Source organism: Pelmatolapia mariae, linkage group LG14, assembly GCF_036321145.2.
Source record: "Pelmatolapia mariae isolate MD_Pm_ZW linkage group LG14, Pm_UMD_F_2, whole genome shotgun sequence".
Lineage (NCBI taxonomy): Eukaryota > Metazoa > Chordata > Actinopteri > Cichliformes > Cichlidae > Pelmatolapia > Pelmatolapia mariae.
The window spans coordinates 37,702,630-37,725,031 of NC_086239.1; the positions used below are offsets into that span (position 1 = coordinate 37,702,630).

Here is a 22,402-nt window from a genome sequence, read left to right on the forward strand (position 1 = left end):
AGATGTGAACACACCATCTGCCGCACGTGTGTCTGAAGACAGGCGTGCGTGCTGCACACGGGGATTGGTTTCGGTTTGAACAGACTTCAAAGACCACACAACAAACTTAAAGGAGTTAAATCTATTGGAATTCATTCAAGAGAACAGTGCTGGGACTGTCTTACTGGAACTCAATCAGAAATCTTATGGATGAAGAATATTTAAGGTTTGAAGTTTTCTTTTGAGTTTTTTTGGGGAAAATAACACTTCAGTTGAAAATCTGGTCTGCTGATGTTTTGCAGCTCTAGGGGAAAAGTCTAAGAGAAAACTTGACTGTTCCAATTAAAAACATTAATACCATACTAACCTTTTAATGCCATAAAGTAACGCACAGAAACCTTAAAATCCATGGACACCAGCTTTCATTCATTTTTCTTTTGCGTTTATGCAAAAACAGCATATATACTATGAGAAAGTACTGTGCTCTGTCCACGTGCTCATGGACCTCAAAGAAAGCCTGCGTGAGTCTGCATGGAACTGGATCAAGCTGGTCTGGTTGCTTGTTTGGTATCAGGTTCAGTTGTCGCCAGTCTTTTGGGTTCTCTCCTTGTTTGTAATTGTTCCACCATGATAGGCATAACAAAGGACTTCTGAACTGTAAGTGAGTGCACATTTGAAGTTAATCACGTCAACATATGTCTATGTTCAACAACCCGGTGGCCTCAGATTCCTCCTGTATAACCAGCCTGGTGTTGGACTACAATGTCATCTTTTACTTATCATTTCTTCTTTTAAAAAACAAAAATAATACTGATCAACTTCCATAATCCCAGTCATGTCAAAACTCATATCTGTTTAAAATAGTAACAGATTCCTTTCAGTATCTATAAGATTCTTCCATAAAGGCCTCCATGAATAAATAAACTTCTCCAGGGCACCGTAGCTAAATACAGCACTCACATATTGGGGCAATGAAGCATCATATGATCCATCTGTTTAACTCCCTCCCTGTAGTCCCACTAAGCAAGCTAACAGTGAATTAATCGTTTCTCTTTCTCCACTGCTCCCTCTTTAATAAAGATGTTTAAGTCCAAATGGTTTCACTCTTGCGTTTGCATCAGGGCTTGTTTTTCAGTTACTGTTTGCTTCTTTGCTTACATATCAACCACAAGAGATCATTAACTGTGAAATGTTAATGTCACTGATGTGCAAGTTTAAAACCTAGTAGCATAAAAAATGCACAAAACATTATGGCAGAGCTCATATAAAAAGACAACAAGATTCCTGCAAAGTAATTTTCTTACGTAGCTACAATTTTTACATAAACTTGTGCTTTTCTACATAAATCCTCCACTGCCTCCAGCATCACCACTACTGTAGGGTAGTGTGTGAAAAGCTCCCCCACCCATCAAACACAGATTCTGGGATCAAAATAGAGAAAAAATGTATTAATCTTCAATTATTATCATATTTCTGGTATTCAGGGCATTCTCCAAAACAAACAAAGTGAGTTGAGAAGCTCACTGTTATCTTTTGTGTTGATCATGTGCGTTTCTCTGGCAGAAATCACCAAATCACAACATTTGGAGGATGTTCAACTATTAAGCAGAAATAATTTGATATCTGTGGTTTTATCAATGCGGTGGTGTGTCCAGACGCAGCACTTAAGCACTTTCTTATGTTTTCTTCATTTGTTCTTTATCTGTGCTTTTAATTCTGTTACAGTACAAAAGCATGAATTGTTTATACAGACACATGGAATTACTAAAATATGGTGAAATTTGCGAACATCATTTCCTTTAACTTTAAGAGTATCCTGACAGAAACAGGAAATACTGTTGACAGACCAACATGTGCAGTGCACTACCAAGGGAACAAACAGCTGGAATAAACCATACAGCAATGTTAACGACTCCTACAAGCCCTCCCTACTCCAACTCGTGCAACTCTGACCATCTTTCATTGTTTCTGATGGCCGCACACAGAGCTGTGCAGAAACAACAACTCCAGGACTGTTTTGACCAAACACAATGGGAACTGTTTGCTCAGCAAGCTGCACAGAGCACACAGATAGAACTGGAGGAATATACATCCACTGTTCTTCTTACTATCTGAATAATCATGGACAAAAAGATAAAATCCATCCCAAATACCGAAACATGGATGAACAAAGAGGTGAAATCCCTTCACAAAGCATAACTCTGAGATCCCCACAGCCTTCAGTGTTACCAGGTCAAGTAAAAGAAAAAGAGGTATAAAAAAAAGTTCAGAGATATCTACAGAAAGTGTGTGGAGGATCACTTTAACAGCAATGATACCAGGGGCATGTGGAAAAGCATCACAGCCATTAACTGACCACAAAGGCACAACACGTTGGCCAAAAAAGTCAGCACTTTTGTTGCCCACTTTTACTCCAGTAACCACACTCCACTTATGAAGATAACAACCACAGAGCATGCCGAGTCTCCCACACCTAGGGATGGGTATCGAAAACTGGTTCTTGTTGAGAACCGGTTCCCACTGTTTCAATTCCTTGGAATTGTTTGCCATTTTTGCAAACGATTCCCTTATCGATTCCAGTCGCCCCGAATGACGTCACCACGTTGCGGAGCATCATTTACCTGGCAGGAAACATGGCGGCTCAAACGCTAAAAAGTTTGGTTATATTTTACGAGAACAGATGACAACAGGGCAACTTGCAATACTTGCAAAGTAGATATTTCATTTAAGGGAGGAAACACTACGAATATGCAAAAGCATTGCTCACAAAACACGCGATGACCTTAAATGAATGTCGTGTTTTTAATTCCGCTCCGGACTCGTGAATCTCAACCCAGCAGCAGCGGTAACGTTTGCACGTCCTCTCCCGTTAATGCGGCAGGTAAATAATCAACTAACAGTGCATATTATGTTAGCGCGATCTGCCTTATTACAAAACCTGCCATTACTGTGCATTTAGGTGACCATGATGAGAGAGACAGAGTCTGGCTGGCTCAGATGCTGGCAGTTTTCGCTGCAGTCTACCGGTAGCGTCTCCTTTCAGGCCAGAATGTCACCGAGCAGTGACTAAGTTTGTGGTCAAAGGCTTGCACCCATTTGCCAGACCAGACGCCCCCGATTTTCGGTAAGTGAATGTGTTTAATTGTAGGCAGGGAGATTACTGGATATTCTTGTGTAATTGCTACAGAATAATTTATGTTATACTTTGTTATTGCTACAGAAGAATATTTATTTTATTTTACATTTACAATTTTTTCCCCAGGGACCCTGTGACACCCCATTGAAGAGCCATAGGCTGGATCTCTTAAGATCTCACTGTTGGGTTTGTAAGACCATGTTACTCCTAAATTTCTATCTTGTTCAAAGAGAAGATATAAAACAAAGTTCTAAGCTAATCGACCTGTGTGTTCTCCTTTAAAAAAAAAAAAAAAGGAATCGATAAAGAATCGAATTGTTATACAGAATCGAAAATGGAATCGGAATCGTGAAAATCTTATCAATACCCATCCCTACCCACACTAAATTCTGCAAGGCCAGGGAAAACTGCTGGACCAGATGGAGTTCCAGGACTAAAATCCGTGCTGATTTGTTTACAAGTATCTTTAACTTATTCCTATCTGTGGAAACGGTCCATGCATGCCTCAAGTCAGCCATCGATGCTCCAGTGCCAGAGAAAGCAAACATCAGCAACATGGATGATTATTGACACTGAAACTGAAAGACTGGTCCTCTCCCACATTGAGGCCAATATCCTTACCTCTCTGGGATCACATCAGAGGATACCATCCCTCTCTCCATACAGCCCTGACTCATCAAGAGGAACGGGTCACATATGTTAGGATGCTATTTGTAGACACTAGCTCTGCCTTTAATACTGCTCACCCACAGACTGCACCAGTTGGATTTCAGCTCACCAGTATATGTAACTGGATCCTCAGTTTCTTGTCAAAGCATCATCACGGTTTGGCACCAGTTTCTCTTCAATCAATGATGAATCGGTCTACAGAGTGGAGGTGCAAAATGTGGTGAGATGGTGCCCAGTGAACAACCACTCCGTAAACACAGAGACTTGATCATCAGGGACGGGAAGGAGTGTGTACCAACCTTCTTGATGACACACATCTCTGTGGGCCTCTGTATGGTTGAAGAAGGCACATTGTTCTTCCTAACAATGCTGAAAAAAGCTGACCTCCCAAAACAATGACCTACAGCCGCTGCACCAGAGAGAGCCTTCTAACACAGTGCATCTGTGACACGGATAACTAAGACTGCAGTCTCCAATTTTTCATGCGAACATGACCAGAATGCTCATACTTTACATCGTGTCCGTATGCTGTTGCAACAATAAAGAAATGCATGTCTTCAGAGACTTTGTCACAATATATGGATGCATTAGCACATATAAGAATATTTATTAACTTTAGCCTTCATACTTGCACAGTAATAGACTGACTTTCCATGCAGAAACACCCATACACAGTGCTCAGTATATAGGCACTATAGACTACACACAGTCAAGTACTATAGGGGGATGCATAGAGTAAAACAAAGTAAAATGCATGGAAGACACTTTTGCACGGCTGATATAAAAAGCAGATTTTATTAGAGTTGAAAAGAGCAGAGGGGAAGGTAAACTTTAAAACTCAGCAATAAAGAGATGATTAATCACCTCCCTCAGTCTTTTTATTTAAAGGTAAAATAGCTGTGTTTAAGTTCGGGCTGTTTATTGGAGGTGCATGTTTGTTGTCATCTAAGACCCAGGATGATAAATCTGCAGCAATCATACACGTAGAAGTTTAAAGTCTAAACTTCATCGTGGATCAGGCAGCTGATGGTTAAAAATCATTTTTAAAGAAGTTTAAAGTTAAAAAAAGTAAATTAACAATCTGATTATTTGACTGTGGAGCATTTCTGAATTTACTGCAACAACAACACAGCCAAAACTGTTTCCTGTTATGTGGACAGGAGAACACAAACGGTAGTTTGACTGCAGATTTATGAGTATTGCATTCATGAAATCATATTACTGGCCCTGCAGAGTAGAAATATGTTGGAGAGTACTTCAATTTCATGTTTGTCTAATTGATTACATTTCAACATGGAGATGGAGAAAGCTTTCTCTTTCCTTTAAAGACAAATTAAAGATGGATTATTAATAGCACTCTAAATAGTTCATGCTGATGTTCATCACAATGAATCAAAGTTTGACCAGGCCTTTAAAATCTGCAGTGGTCCTCGAGTCTGACTCAGATATTTCAAATAGCTTCCATGTGGAGTTCACATAGTTGTCAAATTTAGCCCTACATGTTCCAAGGCAGCAGGGGCAGTAGCTCATAATCACATCAATCGTATGCACAACAGCAGGGCCATATGTACACAGATGTGTCTGACATGCCTGAGCTGGTGTGTAAATGTATCATCTAAACATGCAGAAGCATCACGCTGTGCTGATATTCTCATTAAATCTGAATTTTCCAGAATTCCTCAACAAATCTGGAGCCTGCATTTGAACTGATAACAAATGTAAAATTAAAAAAAACTACCCTGATGTGTTGGACTTTTCTGTTTAACTGCAAAACAATAGAGAAGAGATAAGAATATAATGTGTGGGGGGGACACGTACATGACCTGAATATAATTCAATTAGCCTATAAAATGTCTCTGAGCTATAAAATCATTTCAGTGCCATTAGAGTAAAAATCACACAGCAACGTCATTGGTTATCTTTTGCACTTAAATTGCCCTTCACAATTTGTTGATCAGAATCAGAATCAGAAAAAGAAAATTTAATTTATCCCCAAGAGGCAATTAACATGGATTTCTGTTTCAAATATATGAGCAGGACTGTTTATGCAACAAATCTGTGAGTTTCAACAATGTATCGTAGTGAATCATGTATAATCACGAACAGTTTGCATGTTATTGCCAGCGCCACTCCTTTCAGTCATAAACTGATATTAGACTGATGGCTCTGCACTGCCATTTAATCGCTGACTTGCACCAAAGCCCCTTTGAAGATGGCAACTGGCTGCAGCCCGACCTCCATCTTCACACAAACCATTTCAAAGACAACAAAACTGCAAATTCATTGCACACCAATAATTTTGACAATTGTGTTATGGTAATAAGTCTGTGTTACTTTACATAACATTTTCTGTTATTTATGACCATTTGATAAACAAACATCCACTTATGCTTAAGCAAATTAACCCTTACTTAAAAAATGCTTAAAAATATTTATATTCCAATCTTGATGAGTTTCCTTTATGGGAAAATTTACCATCAGATCGGTGATGAAGCATAATCAAGTGGCTCAGCTGCTTAAACAGCCCTTAAATGACAGATTACAGCTTCATTAATTAGCTTTCTTATTAAAGCTGCATCAGTTGTTTGCAAAGGAAATCCTTTATGCGCCGTATCTGTGGTTTGATTGGGTCCCACAGCAGATGACTCAGAATGGATGCAGTTTCACATAGAAGCCACTATGATCAGATCGAGGGTTATCTCATTCCTGCAGTCTGCCCTACTTGTAGATATTGTCCACTCTGACCTGATGGTGCATGGTCGCTCATACTGGCCTTTCAATGGATGACATTATATGTGCGTGGGTGTGCAAGCATTTGGATTGGGGTTTTTTTTTTTTTTTTTGGTGAAAATGTTTGCTATAAAGTCCATCTAATGAGTAGCTGCCACATGTGATCTCAAAATGCTTCTTTTGCATTACTCTCAAACACTCATCTCCTCAGTAAATGCTGACATGTCTTTTCTTTCTCTTCCAGTTTAGCTCCAGTTTGCTGGTCCATACTTTCTATGTGTTTTGTTTTGTTTTATTTGAACAGACCCAGGGTCTGTCCACAGGAAGAAGGTCAAAGGAAGGAAAGTCTCCTTCCTGTGCTGGTGACAAAAAAAAAATTGAAAAAAAAGCTTTCAAACTGACCTTTCTGTCATCTGGTTCCAATGTCAGTCCTTTCTGACACCTGAAACAAGAACAAGAAGTTCAGAATTAGTTTATTATCACTTTATCACGTACGGCAGCAATGTTGTGATCGATACTTCAAACCCACGGAGCAGAAGCAGATTGACGTATCAAGCTGCACATACACAGAGAATAGCAGATCCATTTACTGTTGCTCCTTTCGGTAGATTAATGAAAACATCACAAGGCTTAAACACATTTGATTATTTACTGTGATTCCTCATGAACTGATTTTTTTATTGACAAATTTTCCAGCTGATGCAAAGATCTTTCGGCTGTAAGAGCAGCACTCAAGCTGTGGTCTAAACAAATTAAAGCGGGCGTCTTACCCCCACTCCTATTATATTTTTATTATGGCAGTTAGTGAGAAGGAAGGGCAGAAGAGGGAGCTGACACGCAGAGGAAGTCATGAGTCAGAATTGATGTTGCGAGAATATAGTTGAACCCACTGAGTCATCACGACACCAATTCTCATTTCATCTTTTAGCATTTGTTGCCAAACTGCATCTCTTCGCAATAAAGAAACGGAGCAACTCAGTGGCAAATGGATTCATTTTAAAGACGCAGAGGCGGCTGACAAATGGATGTCATCATGCAGGAGAAGGAATGAATGTTGGCAAAAACAGCAGAATAAATTACAGGGACGAGTTTTGTTCCATCTACACGTCTGCCTATCTGATAGATGACTTATAAACACTGGAAAAGTGAGGGCATGAGAGATGGAGTGTGATTCAGGGAGACACGGAGCAAAGAGGCTGCGACAGAAGCAATTCAAAAAATGAGCAAAAATAGATTGATCAATCAGCTTTAACTACAGAGCTTCTCGTCTCCACTTCTTTTCTCCATTTTGTCTCCTTTCTTGTGCCGTCTTCTTCCACTCCCCCATCATTCTTCCTTCAATTGTCCCATTTCCTCGTCTCTCAGATTTACTTCCCTGTTCTGTATCTTTCCTTTCCTCTTCCTAACTTATTTCAATGGAAATCTCATCAGACAGTGTAGATTATCAAAAGCCTTCTCGGGCTGTCTGCTTCTGAATGAAATTGGACTACTTGAGTTATAAAAGGCAGCCAGCTACTTTGATCTCAAGATAGCATCGCTAACGTCACAGAGTGCTCGACATTTGCGTGTGTGTTTTGGTACTTATGAGATCTTTTTGCAAGAACAGAAAATGCACAACAGAGATGAGGTTGGGGATGGGGACATTTTGGGATTTGATTTAAACTAAGTTAGGTAAAGGATGGATAAAGCATTTAGCAGACAAGTGCATTAATAATGGAGCCTGGCTGGAGGGCCTCGAGGTACAAAGACAGGGAAAGTTGGTCTTTTTGCTTGTTGGTTTTTTTGATCATGGGGTTAAGGCTAAGGCTTCCAGGTGTTTGACTGCAGAAGTAATTCAACCTTTTTTTGAGGTAACACCCACTGCCATTAATCAGGATGGCAAACACAAACAGTAGGCAAATTGTTGGTGACCCTCCCGAGTGGTTTTTTATCGTCTTATAATTGAGCAATAACATAACAGAAAAACAGCTGCTGTTAAGATAAACCCAAGATACAATAAACTTTATTAAAGCCAACCAGTTCAACGTATAAATAACAGGAATGTATTTGTACTAACACTGAGATCGATTTTAGAGTTTAAATACTGGTGAATGCTGCCATGCCCATGAAAATGACAAAAACTACACATTCCAGTGGCTCAGACACAAGCTAGCCTCCAGAGACAATAACCAACTGTGGTCACCAGGTGGCAGTATTTTACAGGCTGGATGCAAACAATCAACATCCTTTATGGGATGTAAGCTTTCAGTTTGGCATGTTTTAATTGACACATATTTCCCAGAGTAAGTATTGCTTGCTCTGCTCAGATGAATATTTTTGTTTTACTTACTTAAACAATTCAACTTTACAATATGCCTTTCTGAGATTTGGAGAAGTACCGCCTATATAAGGTCCATCAAAGTTCTTCTTTACTTGGAGAGGAGCAGTTATTTGGCAAAACATTTGACCTTGATTGATTCCAGGTCATAACCCGGTCCAAGCTGACATCATGGCACCATTTTCTTGTGCCATATCTAAAGTGAAAGTGCCCCAAGCAACACAGATCAGGCTACGGAGCATCGTGGCAGGGGGAGGGGATTCTTGAGCTCCTGACCCGGGCGGTTCCTTACTGCCTGGAGCCCTGCATGGGTCCCTGATCTCGGCTCACACATGCAGCCTCTCTCTTTCTCCTGCTGGGATGGGTGTGCCGATATCGACATGTGTGGCCTTAGGTCGGCGGTACTCCTGGGGGCTGCGCATGGCCCGGTTCTCGTGGATACATCTCTATCTGCCTTTGACTCCTGGCTGGCGTTACTGTAGCTTCCCACCCTCAATTTCAAGTACATTTCATGACAAAGACACACACACACTCAAATTTGACACTCTCTGTCTCTCTTTCTTTTTCATACTCAGACACACACACACACACCAGAAGAAGCATTTTTCTGTGTTGCAGTTGGCGATATAGTGTGCATTTCTATTTGTACTGTATCCTTTTCTTACATCTTCCCCTATTATCCCTACCTTTTTTTCTCCTTTCCTGCCTGTCCTGCCTTAGACATTATATGTGGTATACAGTATGACAAAGTAATAACTGAAATAACACAAATGGAAATGAAGAAATAAGCGGATAAAAGAAAGACACAAACAAGAGGAGCTAATAGAGAATTTAAAGAACTGATCTTGGAAAAGCGAGACATGTTTGGCACAACAAGTGCATTCAGATCATAAGTCTGATTGCAAAAGCTGCCAGGCAGGACAGAATTAAAAACACACAAAAAAGACACAGATTAGGCTGAAATCTGTTTACTGTCTTGCACAAAATGTGTTTCTAGTAGCATCCACCACCAGCTAGTATATTTTGTGCCTTAATACAGAAAAAATAACAGATTCCTTACAAACACACTTGGTGCCCGAAGCGCTGCAGATGTCACCAGGTCAGGGCCTTCACATTAAACTTCAGAGTGGACCAGAGCCAAGCCTGTGCATTGTTGTGAAGGAAGCATGGCTATGGTTGTCTAATACAATTATCTGTGGACCTTCTACACAACCCATACAGCCCATATTCTATTAAATCTTCCTCTGTGTGGTGTCATTACTGCTGAGGCCCTTTTAAAGACTATGGCTAAAAAGGAAGGCTCTGAAAAGTTCAAGCACACTTTGATGCTAAGTAGCTGAGCTGGAGGAGATATGAGTTCAAGGGAGGGCTAATAGAAAATTATTGTGTGGTTTTCCTTTTAAATATAAAAGTTGCTATATGGGCTAATGGCATGCAGCACGGAAAGTTTTTATGCTGATGATGGTGTATAGTTTCAAGTATAAGTAAAGAAGTAAACAAGAGAAGTGCTGAGACATGAATGTATTAGCATTTGGACCAACAGACAGGCAGGCTGGCCCAAGCACACACACACACACACACACGTGTGCTTCTTATATTGTAAACAAATTACGAAGTGTGTGTGTGCTACATGCACAGCCACCAACACTGACAATAAACCTGTGCAGCTCAGAAGCTGGGCATTGAACCCCTGACCTCATAATTACTAGGCATCCACTCTACCACCATTATTACATTTACATTTGTGAATAATGTTTCTAAGTTTTAAAACTTCATTAGTTGCATTACTCGTTTGTATTAAACAAAACGTAATTAGAATATCATATTGCTACTATTACTAGTCCCCACTTAAAGTATGTTATGTGTTAAGTAATAAATAATTGGTTCTAACACACAAAGCAGTGAGTAGAAAAATGGCAAATAGCCTGCATACTGTCACTGAAATGCCCAGAAGATGGGCGTCTACGTGTCTATAAAACCTAATGCCAGTGTATTCCTACTGTACTGTTCATCCAGGTTAAATTAATGAGAACCACTGGTGAAAAAAACATTGGTTGGAATTTTAAATAAAAAAAACATATTCTTGGATGTAAAATTGAATTATGACAACCCTAAAAGCTGACAATACCATGATGGACGTGACAAAAACAAACAGAACTCAGGTAAACTTTAAATGGACGTTGATCAGTTAACCTTTTTATAATAAAATCATCACAGCAACGTGAAGTTCACCTGTGGGTTTAACATAGCCCATTGTTAAATACAAAGAGAGCTACAATATTATAATATTAATTAGCAGACTGACATGATCTGACACCTCAGTTATCTTCATTGTTTTTAATGACGGTCTTTGAATTGTGGGACGGCCTTGTCTCATTTCCTTTCTAAGAAAGAGCCGGTGCATCATCTGAGATGCACTAAAGCACATTTTCTTGAGTTTCTTCCAACAGGAGGTAAAAGCAGCATCTTTTTTCAGATTTAATTGTGCATGTATATGAGTCAGTTGGTACAGTAACTGCATTCAGACTAAACACCAGTTGTGTTTTTTTTTCTTATGTCAAATAATTTGTGGAGTCGTTTATGATTGTCTTAAATTGTGTACTGATAATTATTTTATAGAAGGAGGTAAAAAATATAGTAAACACAGCAGTGCCAAAAGGTGTTGGTCTCTATGGGTAGGTTCCTCCCTTCAATAACAACTCTGAGGAGGCTCAGTTTGTTTTGTTTTTTCCCACCTGGATGTGTGCCTGTATTGAGCAAGAGCAGCTAGGCCTCATCTAAACTACTTCTACTGATTAAACTGGAGCTCTTGGATCATCTCACTAAAAGCAGTTGCACAACTGCTGTGCAAGACCATCCATGAAGTTTCTGCTTCAGTTTTGGTGAGTATTATTTTATTAGCACTCTGCTCTTTTATCCACACAAGCTAACCTTTGGCTTCAACAAACCAAAATGACAGTAGTCAAAATACTAACGATCCAAAATGTCTACAACCAATGGGCTTTGGACCAATGGTTGGAAATGTTGGCCACATCTAACTTAACATACTATGATTCTTACAAATAGTTAGGGTTTAGATGTTCAGTGGTTAAGAGAAGACAAAACCTCATAAGCAAAAGGGGCTTTTTCAGGTGTGCGTTGTAAATGTAAAAAAGAACCTTTAAATGCAGGACCCTGTGAGAAAACCACATAACAGGAATCAGGTATTCCAAATCTGCCTTCAGGTGATGTTAAAATATACATCATCCAGATACAAAAGAACTTAGACTCAAACTGACTGAAAGTCAAGTTACTACTAGTACAGAAGGAGAACCACTAACCAAAAATAACTGCACTCTTTAAAGTGCTTACAGTGACCAAACACGTTTGGTTGCACAGGTTGTGCGACCCGTCTCCATCAGACTCAGACTGAGTGCAGTCAGTCTCAAACAGATTGCAAATGGTTGGAAACTGATTGCCATCTAATTTATAAATCCACACAGATCGCCTGCCAATTTAACACTGATGAGTACAACTCATCTGCTTCTTCAAATAATAACACATAGAAATGAGAGTTACTGAGACTTGAGGCAGGCAATGTACTGTAAATTGCACTAAATGTGTTCCCAAAAAGCACATCTTTTTTGATGCTGATACAGTATGTGTGTGACAGTTGCTGCTAGCACTGTTTATTTGTTTGGAATGAGAGGAGAGAGATGCTATGAGAATGAGTGTGTAATTGACACAGCTGGATGGCTCAAAGCTGTGAGCACAGTGCCAAAACTTTGGCTCTGTCCACTCACTCTACATATTCCTGCTCCATAATAATACTGAGATTACCAAACAGAGCAGAACTGAACTAATGTTAATGAAGGAAGGAGGAGAATCCTTAAAGTATCTGACAACTGTGTTTCATTGTGTGTTTTAGTCACACAATGACAACCTCTCACCTGTCGTCCAAGGAGCTTGGAAAGAAAAGCGTCTGGACCTCTTTAAGTTGCTTGAAGACGTTTCACCCGAGAAGCTTCTAGGGTCAAATGGTGGAGAGTCCCAGATTTAAGCCCTGTGGGAGTGTCCCCCCCAAGGGGGACAATCTGATATCCTGAGGTCAGAAGCCCCAGGATGTGAGTGGGCGTTAAGGCGTCTGGGAAGTGATCTCAAAACTGCATTATATCTTTAAATTACTATAGATTTCCGCCATCTCTAATCCAGTTTTGAGATCCCTTCCCAGACGCCTTAACGCCTCTTGGGCGGACACTCCCATAGGGCTTAAACCCTCCTGTTGTGTGCACCCCCAATGCCCTTACTTCAGTGTTCCAATCACAATTGACCATTTAGTTTTAACAGGTCTTACATTAACATAAGAAACATTTTTCGTTTCTTACTGAACAACCCACTGAACGACCCGTTCAGTGGGTTGTTCAGTAGGTCGTAAAAGTGGGTCTTTCATTTGGTCATTCAGTGGGCCATTCAGGGGGTGGATTCACATTTATTTCCTATGGCAGTCACTTTTGACGGGGAGTTGATTAAAACACTCAAAATTCAACGAAAGAGGTGCTCATCACTTTTTTATGTTCAAGTGCATAGTGTGGAGGATGTCATAAGGCCTCGAGACAATCGGATGTAAAACACAATATTTATGAGTTTTTTCATTTGTAAATCGGACAGATTTGACCCGAACACGACAGGAAGGTAAATCTGGACTCTTCACCATTTGACCTTAGAACTGAAGAAACTTCTTGGATGAGAGGTGAAACGTCTTCAAGCAACTTAAAAGAAGTCCAGACGCTTTTCTTTCCAAGCTCCTCAGACTATGATGACCTGGATGACTGAGAACCTTCACAGACTCTCACCTGTCTTTTTCTCAGTGGTGTGCATAGCTGTTGTGACTTGGCTCTATATAAATGAACTGAACTGAACTGAAATTGAACAGACATAGCAACATTCATGTTGCTTTTTTTTTCTTTTATTTACTTCTATAGGTGCTATTACATATGTCAGGCAAAATTCAGCCATTAATAAGACTGTGTTAATGTGTTACGTTAATGTCTGAGTGTTAAATTAATATGCACAATATTCACACACACCATTTCCTCTTCAGACATTCAAATTCAAATGTAACAGCATACATTATCATGTGTTTATGAGTTAAATCACCCATCCACTTAGCACTGCCTTTAAATATTGCCGCGCAAGTTCAATAGTAAATAATCTGAAATGATGTCCACATGCCAAAGCTCAGTTTAAAGAATTACAATTATACTATTATACTACAATATAGTAGCATAATATATGAACAAAACAACCAGCTTTGAGATTTATTTCTGCCTTCCTGAAGCGCGTCACCTTTTCTGTTTCTTTTTTTAAAACCCAAATGTTTGAAGCAAGTGATTTACCCAAATCAACAGCAAGCTTTCCAAGATTCTGTTCTGAGACACTTTGCATGAAGTACGGCATCATGGATTTGAAGTTCTAACTGTGATCGAATGAGTTAATGATGGCTGGGGTTGATCTTTTGCTGCTCCTCTCTGTCACCACATTTTAGCAGCTGCACCATCATTTGCAAAGCCAACAAACCATATGTGTAACATTCCTTCCATCATATCTGGGCTTTCTAACTGCAGGATGTGAGACAGCACCTCAAGTGCAACTCAATTCAATTCACACACTGCAGAAAAACCCAGAGTGATGTGTGGATTTATGCACATTACACAGTAACAGTATCTCTGTTAACACACGGCTGGCTCAGGATCTGAAAGTAATGGTTTATGTTCGTCTACATATCGTTCAGATCAGCTGTTAGACACAAATTTCAGGTTCTGAAAGGGTGAATAGTTATAATCTCAGTTCTCAGGACCACACACAGGGTCGAGCTTTATAACAGTTAACAGCAATACAGTCGTGAACAGATTGTAAGTGTCAACTCAATCCAGCTGAAAAAAAAAACCTGATACACAGACTCCATCTTATTGCTGTTTTGTTGCCATCTTGACGCATCAAAGTCAGTTTAAAGACAGTAAATGACAGAATTGTCCTGTTAAGTAACCGTTTCAAAGGCGAGACAATCGCACCCCCAAACACCCCGTCCATACCCTCTCAGGGAATGCTTTCGCTAATGAAGGGTACATAAATCCTTCTTAAAGACTCGCGTAATATGACATGGGGCCACAACTGTGAGTCATTACTATTATCATCCTGTCACAGCAGCCAGTCTCTCTGCAGAGCTGGAGCTCGTGAACCCCCACCCCCCTGATCTTCACTGTGCCTCTCCAGCTGATTATCTGTGCTTGGATAAAGCAGGAAAAGCACACAGATTAGTCCTTCAAATGAAGCTGTTAATACAAACCTGTATGTCAACACTGATCATAGGTGTGGACTGTGCACACTAACCGTCTATAATCTGTTGTTAATTCCATACTTGAGGTTGTAAAATGTTGCAAAATATTAACGAGTCCAAAGTGATATAAAAACCTGTGATATGGCTACTTTGTGACATCATAAAAGTGAATGCTGCAAACAGCTGCCTGATAGATAGCTTGTCTGAACTCTCATGCCACCCTGCACTGCTCACTGCACTTTACACTCTGAATATACTGAGACGCTTTATTGCCATCTGCCACTTACTTTACTTTTAGTATGCCACTTTCATTCCTTTCCCTTATTTTGTAATTGAGCTGTTTTACTTTATGGAGCCATTGCCAGATTGTTTTTATTTAGATTTGTTTCCCTAACGAGCGACTTTATTTTTATTTTGATACCGTTTCATTTTATTAAGCTATTTTCTACTTGAGTAATTTCACTTTATTGAGCTATTTTGTTTTGTCATACTCTTGTTTCATTGAGCTGCTTTACTTTATGAACCTAATACTTTATTTTGTTGTTGGTTGTGTTACTGTTTTGGCTGCTGTAACAGAGGGGTTTCCCAATATTTTGGATATATATTTGACATCTTTAATGTAAAAATTTACTGATAATTAATCAAATACTTGTTTCCAATATCAATAAAATATATACGCATCTTAAATTTCTACAGGAAAGTTTCTTTAACCTCCTAAGACCCGAACTCTTCCACGGCATGGCATTTTTAATTTCTCTTTGATATTTGGGCTGATTGGGTCCCAATGAATGTAAAAACAAAGAATTACCAGATTTTTTTTTTTACCTTATTTTTGTTTTTAAGAAAAATGAGAGCCACATATGAGGATATTCATTTAAAATTTTGATAGAACAGTAGCAGTATAATGTCCTCGTAAGTGGATATCAGGCCCTTGTAGAGCAAAATCGAGTATTTTGGTCTAAATAACCCAAAATATGATGTCCACATATGTGGACGCCAGGTCCTAGGAGGTTAAAATACAATGTTTGGCTTATGAAACTTTTTTGGTTATGGTACGAGAAACTGTATGAGCAGTCCATTACAGAAAGTAGCAACAACTGCTAGCAGGGAAAAAAGTACTGTAAGATGTAACAAAGGCACTTATTTTTGTTGTACTGCAGTGAAAGTGGCCAGGCATGAATGTTCACTGCAGTTATGAAGTTAGCACTGGCACTGACAATGGAACAGGTGGAAGGGGACAGGTGCAGGGTGAATGTGACCACATTAAAAGCTCTGCTTTTAGTGTTTCACTACACAGATGGGTATGAAAACATATTCATTAGAACCATGATGAATTTCATCTTTGAGCCTGGCTGAACACACCATCTCACAATGAGCCATTGTTTGCAGCTCATAAATGTAACAAACAACAGAGCAAGAGCCTCCCGAAGCCAGAGTGTCACTGTGTGAATGCAGCTGGACTCTGTTCTTTTCCTTATCTGTTTTCATGGTCTCTGCGTCACCTGTGTGAAATACATGCCTTGCAGGCTTTCTCTCCATACACGTATCTCCTGCCTTTCTATCGTGCCACATTTCAGCACTATTCTTCTTCACATACATTCCCCTTCTATTCTCTTTTCCTGACCTCCTCCAGGTTTGTGGAACTCATCCTGCATGGTGGTATGAAAAGAGAGCTTGCAAAGTCCCACCACCCCTCTCCCCTCCCCTTTTCTTTTCACATGATCATTTCATCCTAACTTCTCAGTGTATGTACAGTGCTTAAAGTTTTCTGCTATATAGAGGACATAACAGTCCCCCGCTGTGGCTACCCTGGAGCTGACCTGCCTGTTGGTGGTATGAATATACCACTTAGAGGCTGTAAACACTGTAATCGACTTGATTATGTGTTCACTACACATTTCTGTTGGTTGCAGAGAAACCCTTAAGCAAACTGAAGAAAGGATCACCTGTCTACTCCAGTACAAACTTCATTCTGAGACAAATAAAAGTAGCGATTTTAAATTTGAAAATGTTAAAATCATAATGAATCTATTGTGTGGATTTGTTAGAGTTTTGTTTATGGCTGGGACATCATGTTAATTGTTCTAACTAATATTAACAGATCCTTGCAGTATATATCCTGCAAGTGCACAGACCATTATGAGGACAGCTTCCATTAACTCGCAGGGTCAGGTGTGTTGCAGGGGGTGCAGGGTAGGCACTGAGATGGAGGCAGTTTGAAACCGGATGTGTATGAAGTACTTTTGTAAATTGTATGGGTCTGTAACTGTATTTGTACATGTACGTGTGTTAAGTGGCCCAAAATTACCTAGATCATCTTTCTGAGAGATAAATCGGTTTCCCACTTAGTTTTACATGTTAATGTGACATATGGCATCAGAAAAACTAGCCTGGATGTATGTATGGGAGCTGAAGTGTTTTTTTACATGTAGCTGCATGGCACTGTTCACATGTAAGTCCTTTGTGTGCTTAATCCCAAAACATAAGACAGAGATAGAAAGCAGCACTGAGAAGCAACGACTTTGAACCAGAATATAAATATCCAAAATCCCTGAACAAGACAGACCCCACATTGAACCTTTGTCCCAATAAACGGCTGTGGTCAAAGCTAAAGTGAATATATCTGTGAGTATCTCCACAATGACCAGCAATTACATCGCTGCATACACAGTGTTGCTATTGCATCACTGATAATACATTTTGATGATACTCTATTGCAATTTATTGCATTCTTTCAGTCTATAAGACACTTCCAGTGAATTATTTCTACATTATAGAACTTAATTTGACAAACTAATGATAGCAATACTTAGATTTTTCCATATTTAGGCAGAGGAACAGCACTACAACAATTGGTCAAGAGTTGCCAGCAACCTAGACAGGTAGGAACCTGCCGTCTGTTTGCAAGTCGGACTTAACCTGAGAATACTTGAAATGTTTCATAATTTGTTAATACACAGAAAAAATGTTTGCACACAACTACATCAAGTATGAGAGCTCAGAGTCACTGGAGAACATAAGCCCATGCTGCACGCCGTATAAATCAGGAAATACGTCCAATCTAAGCTGATCGGTTTTTACTCCTTTTGCACTCCCTGTGTCTCCGGCCTGAAAAGCACGTGATTGTCTATTCTACCCATGTGTCCACGTAACGCAACCCTCCGCTGCCCTCTCTCCCCTTCCTTTTATCTCTCACAGCAGATTGCTTCTCTTCATCTACTCCCTTTCACTGCATGTCACACCAGCCCACGCTCTCTCTCTCCCTGACATAAGAAGTCCATTTCAGTGTCTCTCGTCCCCTGTGCTCCCAGACAGTCAGGCTGCTGACACTCACTATGAGCTGCAGCATCCAACCACCGAAGGTACAGCCTGTTAAAGTGAGCGGTGTAGCATGTGTGTGCGTGGGTGAGTGTGTGTGTGTTTGAGGGGAGACAGTAAGTGGTGTGCGTCTTTGTTGGTTGGCCTGAGTACCTTTTGTGTGTGTATGCTTGTGTGTGTGACTCAGGGGATGCGGCACACGCCTTAGGTGTGTTTTCAAAGCACCCATGCATGCGTGAGTCTCTATGTGTGCGTCTTTGTGTGTGTGTGTGTGTGCCAGATTGATTCTGTGTTGATTTCTGCCATCTCTTCTTCATGAATGATTCAAAGGACTCCAAAAAGGAAATTGTGAGTATGTATGAATGTATTTGTGGAGCTTGTGTGTGTTTGTGTGCAGTGTGTGAGTGAACCTCCATTCTATATTTAAGTGTGTGTGTGTTTGATCAGAGAGGTGGCCTGAGGCTGTGGCCAGATCAGATTGAGTTGGCGGTGCAGAGCAGAGAGCAGCGATCAGAAGGAGATGCTCAGCCTTAATCTGATTGCGGCTCCAAAATGCACACTCGACTGGCTGAGAACCACTGAGGAGAAGTCAGGACCACAAACAGCGACACACGCCAACAGACAGTCCAGATGCCTAGAATATCAAAATAAAGGTGCACATCAAGACAGTGCATGGGAGTTAAACTCTACCTCTAATGGGTATTGCATTGAATTTGGAGGAAACACCAGTTTTACTCCTGACATGAATCTAAACAGCCCGAGCAGATATAACAACAGAGGGTGGATAAAGCTTTTTTATTAAGGGCTTTGTGACAAATGCTAGTTAAGTGTTAATAAGTCCATAGTTAAGTGTTAATTAGTGTGTATCAGAGGTGTCAAACTCAATTTCATGAAGGGCCACACTGGGACTTGTTAATGCACATCAAGGACCAGACATGTAGAGTTTATGGATATAACAGTTTAATTGGAAATCATTCTCACATACAGTTCAGTCCATATTGAAGCCGTCAACGAGCCAGCAAACAAAAGCTGCTTAGCCAGCAAAGACACGGGCAATAATGCTTCCCACGAGGTGAACCACAATAGAGTTTACTGAGGCCAGATTTGGCTTTTAATAAGTGTGTAATTAAATGCCAATAAACACATAATAAATATGTGAAAACTGTAATAATGTAACAAAGCTTAGTAGAGGTGTAACAGTGACATAACAGCAGTTAGTTAAACAAATACAGACTTATAAACACACATTATATTAAAAGGTGACTTGTAAGTGATTTAGGGCTGTGCGATATGACCAAAATCTCAAATCCCGATATAAGACATCTATCGTCCCAATAACGATATAAATCAGAAAAATTTTACATTTTCTGTAAATTCTGTGAATCTCGGGCAGCTCGACTTGCGTCCAGCTGGGCGTCGTGTACCTGGAGTCGAATGTTTTAACCCATGCATGAAACGATACATTTTTAGACATAAGTTGTAACGGCCGCCGTTTTCTTTGTGAGTATTTATTACACGGCGTGCTGTGGGGAAAAACCTGTTCTAACGTTTGAGTCTAAGGTTTATTTTTTAGCACCTGGCGGCTCTTTTTTGCTTCTCATCCGTAAATACTCTGCATACTCTTTCACGTGATTCAGTTTATTTTGAAAAGTCTCAACAGGATCTTGAGCTTTATTCTGAAAGGTTTATGTGGAAAATAAACAAGCGGACACACGACGGTTTTACCGTCGTTGTTGCTAACGACAACGCATAAAAACAGGTGCTTGTCCGTCCGTAGTGTGGTTATATTAAATATAAGAGAAAGAGAGAACTTTAAGAAATTAATATAGCCACTACAGTGACCATCAAAACCATGAAAAAATATTGCCGTAAACAGTTTATTTTGCAACACCACGAAACAAACGATAGCGTAAAATGAAACGATAGATGTTTTTATATCGTCATCCGATATATATCATTATATCGAACAGCCCTAAAGTGATTAATTGGTTACATTATTCCTTCGCTTGTCCAATCATCATCCCTAAAAGGTGCCATGTACACTTCATTGGCTCCATGGTTAGATGCCTATTACATCATATCATGTATCTCGATCTCTGAGGTCTGCTAATCAATGGTCGTTAGCTGTACCTACTGTAGAGGCTGTGACTATGCTTCTGAGCTTTTGATGCCCAAGTTGTGAAACCTGCTTCCATTCGACCTACGATCTGTAAACATTTTGGATAAAACGCACTAACTTATATGTTAACACTTAATATAAAGCATCATGTTATTAAGTAGGACCAGGTGTGACAGAAGCAGAATCACAATGTAAAGAATAAAGTTAGCTTTCTAGCTTTGTGGCTTCATTAATAAATATGGGTGGTCTGAAAAAATGACACAAAAGTGTTATCACTATGTATAACAATAATAATAATAATAATAATGATAAAAAATAGTCTTGCCTCTTTGAATGAAACTAAAATGGCTTTTAAAATGACATGAATCTGAAACACGTTTGTCATCTTTTGCTGTAGGTCATCTTCTGTTCAAGGAAGGTCATCTCTGAATACTCATGTTTTACAGTAACATCTTGCGTGGCTATGAGAAGGAACTGGAGCAATTTGTCTGCACATGCTGCACAGGTAAAGCATCATCACCGCCTTAAAGCAGTGGCTCTCAAACTGGGGTCCCCGGACCCTCAGGGGTCTGCTAGCCATAGGCTGGGGGTCTGCGAAAACGTGTAGTGGCACCTGGCACGTTGTCATAGCAGCAAATATACAACAAACATCAAGCACTCAAACAGAATTGGGGTGTCCAAATTCATGGGCTGCATCCTCCTGAGGCCGCATTTGTAGGCCGATTACGTCACAGCAACGCTATGCTATCCATATTCGTAGACTCCTCCGAATGCAGCCGACAAATGCGTCCTCCTTTCGGAGGTTTATCAGCTTATCAAGATATCACATATTTGCAAAAGTGCTCCGACGTTTTCCGAGACGTCTGTTACCCACCATCTAGCTAGCTAGCCAGGAGCTCGAGGGTCACTGGAGCCGCCGAGAACGGCAAACTCCCGGCACATCATTTTCAGATCACCGCGGACTTTTGCTACTCGGGTTAAACGTAATATATAAGTCACTTAGATAACTTTTTTCAGTATTTTATTTGTTCGTGAGTAAATCGGTTTGGCTGAGATTAAAGTTATTAGATTAGATCAGATAAAATAAAACTTTATTAATCTCCCGGGTGGGTTCCTCCTTGGTTTTCACACAGCTGAATAAACGTCAAACAGAAAACTGATTGAACAGAAGTGTGAGATGGTCGAGAATTTACACCAGTGTCCTGTTATATTTAGATGGCAAGCAGCAGACGGCTGAGTTTATTAAACTCCACGAGACAGCGGTGACACAAATCTGAAGGCTAGACTGTCCAATTTCACAGCTGTTTACTTCTGGCCTACCCGACCTTCTGAGGACCGGTCATTCTCGATAAGGTTGAGAATGACGATGGAAGACCAAAATGGGTTTCGTGTCTTCAAGTGTTAGCAAGTGAAGCAATGAAGCCAGCCAAGCTAAAGCAGCATCTCATCACAAAGCACCCAGAGTTTGATCAACATGAGGATTATAAACAGGGTACTTGGAAAAAATTCCCCCCCCATAAGGACTGAATGTTATGATTGATAAGGGACCCTGGCCCCCAAAGTTTGAGAACCCCTGCCTTAAAGGCTTGAAGCTCTTCTGACAGTCAAAGTCGGACGGTTTGTTTTTTAAATCCTAAAAAAAAAAAGGTTTTGAAAAAATTGTGAATGAAGCGTGTATCATCAAGTATAGCAAGAGATGAGGTGGTCAAGTCACAGCAGTTGGGCTTTATCAGAGTACAAATAACTGTGTAAAAAGCTGATACGAACTGAAATGGGATGTATAGCGCTTAACAAATTTATAAGATAAACACCCAGGTT

The 22,402-nt window shown here is 40.0% G+C and overlaps 1 protein-coding gene across 3 annotated transcripts in view; it reads right to left on the reverse strand.

The window, feature by feature from the left end:
- The window catches only part of si:cabz01090165.1 (uncharacterized protein LOC100333421 homolog), a 400,716-nt gene that overhangs the window by 308,263 nt on the left and 70,051 nt on the right, over positions 1–22,402 (reverse strand). For all 3 annotated transcript variants that reach the window (XM_063493435.1, XM_063493434.1, XM_063493433.1), the window contains exon 2: positions 6,917–6,956. The gene's annotated coding sequence lies outside the window, so the exon portion shown is untranslated. The remainder of the gene's footprint in view (positions 1–6,916; positions 6,957–22,402) is intronic.